At 43.8% G+C, this 5,852-nt stretch overlaps 1 protein-coding gene across 1 annotated transcript in view; it reads left to right on the top strand.

The window, feature by feature from the left end:
* Positions 1–5,852, top strand: part of SPAST (spastin) — a 95,968-nt gene that overhangs the window by 11,948 nt on the left and 78,168 nt on the right. The gene's annotated exons all lie outside the window — the stretch shown is intronic.

The raw sequence follows: 5,852 nt of genomic DNA, 5'->3' as shown, positions 1-5,852 counted from the left end.
AGGTCACGTCAGCTCGCCAGACAGAGAGAGACAGAGAGACAGAAAGCAAGAAATCACCCCTCAGGGGGGATAGCCACGCTGCAATCCCTTCCCCTCCACTTTCCTCTCGGGATCTTGGGCACGCACGCACACGCGCCCGGTGTGAGTTTAAGCCACTGGGTCTGGGATTCGAACTGCGGTCGACTACGTGGGAGTCCAGCGACATAGCCATTACACTAACTGCTAGTCCCAACCCAGAGTATTTTTCAAGCCTGCAAATCTGGGTCTGGAACTATGCTGTTGGCCATGTAAGATTTGGCTCCCTTAACCACTAGGCTACATGCCCAGCACCAAATGTGTTTCATATTTATTAAGGGGGTACTATAAACAAGACATCAGGCTAGATGCAAAAAGTGAGACAAAATGTATAAAGCGGAGCCACTACCTTCTGTAAGTTTATAATCTATATCAGGAAATGATAAAATGTTACACAGGGCAATATATTAGTAACACAACCATATTGTTATAAGAATTGAAATTGAGAAATAGTACCATTTCTGCTGGGAGTGATAAGGGAAGGATATATCAAGAATATAGATTAGGAATAGCTGGTGTTGTGAAAGTTAAGGCAGCTGGATCCCACATGTTCAACTGTGAGGTTGGAATCCTGTCTCTGTAGCTTAAAAAATACTACAGGCACATGTATGTGTGCTCAAAATCCTGAAGGGAGGAATGGAGGAGATTGCAATGTAACCATCACCCATGGTTGGGAGATGCCTTCTCACTTTCTCTCTCTCTCTCTCTCTCTCTCTCTCTCTCTCTCTCTCTCTCACAAGTGCATGGACTCTCTAGAAAATTTAAAAAAGAGGGACCAGCAGTTGGCATAATGGCTATGTCACTGGACTCCATGTAGTCAACTGTGGTTCGAGTCCCGGACCCGGTGGCTTAAACTCACACCAAGTGCGTGTGTGCGCGTGCATGATCAGATGGTAAGAGTCATCCTGGAAAAAAGGGAAAGAATGCTCAGGAACTTACCGGTGGGGTGTTTTAGTTAGATTTTATAGTATAAGTAGAGAGAAAACCATTTTTTCTTAGACAGATATCAAGCACTGACTTGATTCCAGGCACTGCCTACTATTGTACTCTAGAATTATGCAACAAATGTGGGCGCAAGTCATTCTAGTCCAAGATCACAGAAAGTGATGAAGCAGGAATCTGAATGTAACTAGTCTGACTCCACAGCCATTTAACTGCTCTACCAGTTCATATCTTAGCCAAGTTAAAAAGCTAGTTACTGGGACCAGCAGTTGGCATAGTGGCTACATCGCTGGACTCCCATGTAGTCAACCGCAGTTTGAATCCTAGACCCGATGGCTTAAACTCATGCTGGGCGCATGTATGTGCATGCCCGAGATTCCGAGAGGAGAATGGAGGAGAAAGGATTGTGGTGTGGCCATCCCCCCTGGGGGAGGATTTCTTGCTTTCTGTCTCTCTGTCTCTCTTTGTCTTTCTGGCGAGCGCATGTGCCATATAGAAGAAACCTAAAAAAAAAAAAAAAAGGCAGTTATTGGCTCGGCTACAGTAGTACATGCTGGTAGACACTGCTATTCAGCAGGCTGATGCCACATGGGAGGACTGGTTTAGATTCTCAGCTTACCCTAAAAACCAGATATGTTGAGGCACACCTGTAGTCCCAGCTACTTCAGGGCTGGCCTGTAGTCTCATGGTTGTGGGAGGCAGATTTCACGTAACCAGTCATGGTTGGAGTCCCACCCTGGAGACGTGAGGAACATGCTGGGTACATGTGTGGCTGTGTACAAAATCCCCAGATGAGAGGGAAATAGAGGAGAATCAATTGCAGTGCGACCACGCCCAATTGGAGGGGTGCTTTCTCTCTCTGTCTTTTTCTCTCTCTGGTGAGTATACTTACTCTCTGGCAATTAAGAGATAAAAAATGTAGTCCCAGTTTCTTGGGAGGCACAGGCATGAGAATCATGACATAGCGAGAGCCCATCTATTATTTTAAAAAAGAAAAAAAAAGAAAAGAATCAGTTACTTAAGAATAAAATTGGGGGGCCAGCAGATGGCATGGTGGTTACATCACTGGACTCCCACATGGTCAACCACAGTTCGAGTCCTGGAGCTGGTGGCTTGAAAATCACACTGTGTGCGTGTGTGAGCGTGCCCAAGATCCCAGAATAAGAATGAAGGAGAAGGGATTGTGGCATGGTCATTCCCCTGGTGGGGAGGGTGATTTTTCACTTTCCCTCTCACTATCTCTGTCTCTCCAGCAAGCACACACACCCTAAGGCAAAAACCTCTGAAAAAAAAAATGAAAGAAAGAAAAAGAAACAAATGGGTTAGCATAATACCTAAGAGGTGGAACTCCCACATGGCTGACAAAGGTTTAAGACCCAGATCCAGTGGCTTGGGCATGTGTGCATGTGTGCCCCAAAATCCTGAAAGTAGAATAGAGGGGAAGGGATTGCAGCATGGCTATTCCCCCTGAGGGGTAATTTTTTACTTTCCCTCTGTCTGTCTCTCTCTGCAAGTGTATGTGTCCAATGCAAAATCCTAAAAAAAAAAGAAAAGAAAAAGAAAGAAAAAAGACAGTGGGTCAGCAGGTGGCATGGTAGTTGGGGTACTGAACACCCACATAGCCAACCATGTCAAGTCCCAGACCTGACAGCTTGCTTTCTCACTTTCCTTTTCTCTCTTTCTCTCTGGTGAGCTCGCATGCCGTGTACTAAGTTAGATAATAATAATAATAATAATAATAACAGTAAATAAAATTAAATAAATAATTTTAAAAGACTTATTTTAACTTTATTTATTTATTTATTTCTAATTTGGCCAGAGAGGAACAGAGAGAAAGAGAGAGAAAGTAAAAAAGGCAAGCCACCAGGTCCAGGACTCAAGCTACAATCGGCTAGGTGGGAGTCCAGTATCCTTAACCACCATGCCTCTTGCTGGCCCCAAATAAATAATTCTTTTTTCTTTTTCTTTTTTTTTGAGAGATTTTCGCTATAGGGCGCGTGTGCTTGCCAGACAGACAGAGAGAGACATAGAGACAGAAAGCGAGAAATCACCCCCCAGGGGAGATAGCCACGCCACAATCCCTTCTCCTCCATTCTCCTCTTGGGATCTTGGGCATGCACGCACACGCGCCCAGCGTGAGTTTTAAGCCACCGGGTCCGGGACATGAACTGCGGTCGACTACATGGGAGTACAGCAACATAGCCATTACACTAACTGCTGGTTCCCCTTTTTTCTTTTTTAAAGAGATAAGAACTTCATTTTTTTAATTATTTTATTCAATTTCATTTATTCATTCATTTATTTTAATTTGACCAGAGAGACATAGGGACAGAAAAGTGAGAAAGCAAGCCACCAGCTCTGGGATTCAAACCATGGTTGGCCATGTGAGAATGTCCAGCGCCTTAACCACCACGCCACCTGCTGGTCCTCCCAAATAAATAATTCTTAACAGACAAAGGCAAAAAAACAAAAACAAAAGACTGGGCCTGGCCCCGTGGTGCAGTGGTGAAGCTCTGCGTATAGGGAGCCAGATCCCACACGGCCAAGCACAACTGCTACCCATGGCTTGAAAAACATGAGATTACATATGTGTGCATCCCCCAAATCCTGATGAGATGGAGAAATGGGAGAGAAAGGATTTCAGCAAGCCAGGGGGGAGGAGGGTACTTTCTCTTTCCGGTAAGTGCACCGGCCTTCTGGAAATGAAGAGGAAAAATATTTTTTTAAAGAAAATAAAAGCACCTAACTAAATATCTATTAACAGTTGAATGGTAAAAAACATGGTAGTAAATTCATATAACAGGATACGACATAGCAGTGAAAATAAATGTACTAAAGCTATGTAAGTCAGCAAGGAGGAATTTCAAATACTTTAATATTTAGCAGAAAAAGCTAATGTATGCAAAATGATTACATTAATATAAAGTCAAAACCAGACAAATTATACATTTTGTTTAGAAATATATAAATACTGCGGCTGGTAGGTGGCATTGTGGTTAAAGGGATTCCCACATGGCAGACTGTGGTTTGAGTCCTGGACCTGGTAGCTTGCTTTCTCACTTTCCCTTTCTCTGTCTCTGGTCAAATTGAAAATAATAACAACAATTGGAATTAAATAAAAATAATTCTTTAGAAACATATAAATACATTGTAAAACTAAAACAAAAGGCCGAAGAAAGAAAGATTAATATAAATTTCAGTATAGTAGCTTCCTCTCTAAAGGAGAAAAGAGATCCAGATTAGAGAGGGGCTCACAGAGTACTTCCAGAAACTGGTTATACTCATTCTTGTTAAACTAGATGCTGTTTATGAATTTTCTTTAAATTGTACACAGAAGTTAGATATAACTTATTTACACATAAATTTAACAGATTTCAGGCAAGCACAAGGACATTAGCATTAAAGAGAGAAATCAGGTTTTCTGAAGGGAGGTCAGGAATTGGATCTAATTTGAAAGAGAGTATTTCAGAATGAGGAGCTGGTACAAGCACAGAAACAGAAAAAGGGGAGCAGTAGGAAGGAAACAGAGAGTAGGTCTTTTTTGCAGTATGGTATTTGCTGGGAAGTATTGGTGAAGAATCATTAGGTCAAGTTGTGGCAGAATGTGGAGGTTCTTGGAAGCTGTCCTGATGGTTAGAAACCTACTATTGTAAACAATGAGGACTTTGTGTCAGTGTGGAATACTTAATGTTAGGCAACAAGAAATAATTATGGCTAACTCAAGTAAAAAGAAAAAGAAAAACATGGGGAGAGGGAACTGTAGGGGAAAAGCGGAGTAAAGGAGACAAGGAGGGAAACGGAAAGAGAATGAACAGTGGATTGATTGGATGGGTTACATAATCAAGTGATCAGTCCAGGAATCAGCAGCTGTGGTGATCTCAGTGGGACAAACTGATCCACCAGTTCTTTGCAGCACTCAGTTCTAACTACCTTGTATTCACTGTGACTCCACCCAAGATTCCAGTTCCCGGGAGAATCTGATTGGCCTAGCGCTGCTGTGGGCCATCTTTATGATAGGGTTTCTGTGCTTGCACTCACTAGAATTCAGGGAGCAGAAATCAGTTGGTAGTCGAAAGGAGCCTGAGTGAATTACGGAAAAAGCAAAAAACCAAAAAAAAACCACAGTATGCATTTCTCAGTAAACGTACTGTTGCTGTGCAAAACCAAAGGATTTATTCAAACTAATTAATTCAAGTGACACATTTCAACGTGTACTAATTTAGTTAAACCTCTTGCTTCAATAACTTCATCTCTAGAACTAACATTTTTCGTTTGAGGCGATCCTAAATTTGCCTCTATAACTGCTTTCCTCTCAGATTATAATTCCCAGATTGACACGCTTTGCTTCTGAGATAAAACTCAGATCAATCATCCGTGGCAGAAAAATTAGGATAATTGCTAGAAAATGATGAACTAAACATAACGAAACGATGATACTGCGACATAAGACCTAAGCAACCCCAACCCTTACAACCAACTCCTAGCTCTGGGATGGTTACCAAAGGCTGCCTCTCAGGCGATCTCAGGGACGCTGGACGGGGTCCATCGCCCACGTAAGCCGAACTGCACTCTGGGAACTGTAGTTTCGCGGGGAAGCGGCCGAGCGGCGGGCGCTGCACACGCGCACAGGAGCCCAGGTCAACAAAGACGGCAGCGTACGCGCGCGCGCACGCGCGCGCCGGAGAAAGACTCGAGAGGACGTGCGCGTGCGCGAACGCCGCTCGGAGGTAGCAGGCGGCTGAGAGGACAGAGGGCGGGGGTGCCCGAGCCTCCGACCGCAGGAGGAGGAAAAGGGGTTGTGCTCCTGGCCGGGGAAGGAGAAAGGGGCGGGGCCG

The sequence above is a fragment of the Tupaia chinensis genome, unplaced genomic scaffold (genome assembly GCF_000334495.1).
Source record: "Tupaia chinensis unplaced genomic scaffold, TupChi_1.0 Scaffold146177_1, whole genome shotgun sequence".
Lineage (NCBI taxonomy): Eukaryota > Metazoa > Chordata > Mammalia > Scandentia > Tupaiidae > Tupaia > Tupaia belangeri.
The sequence above is the reverse complement of the archived record's forward strand: the minus strand, read 5'-3'. Positions and strand labels throughout refer to the sequence as shown.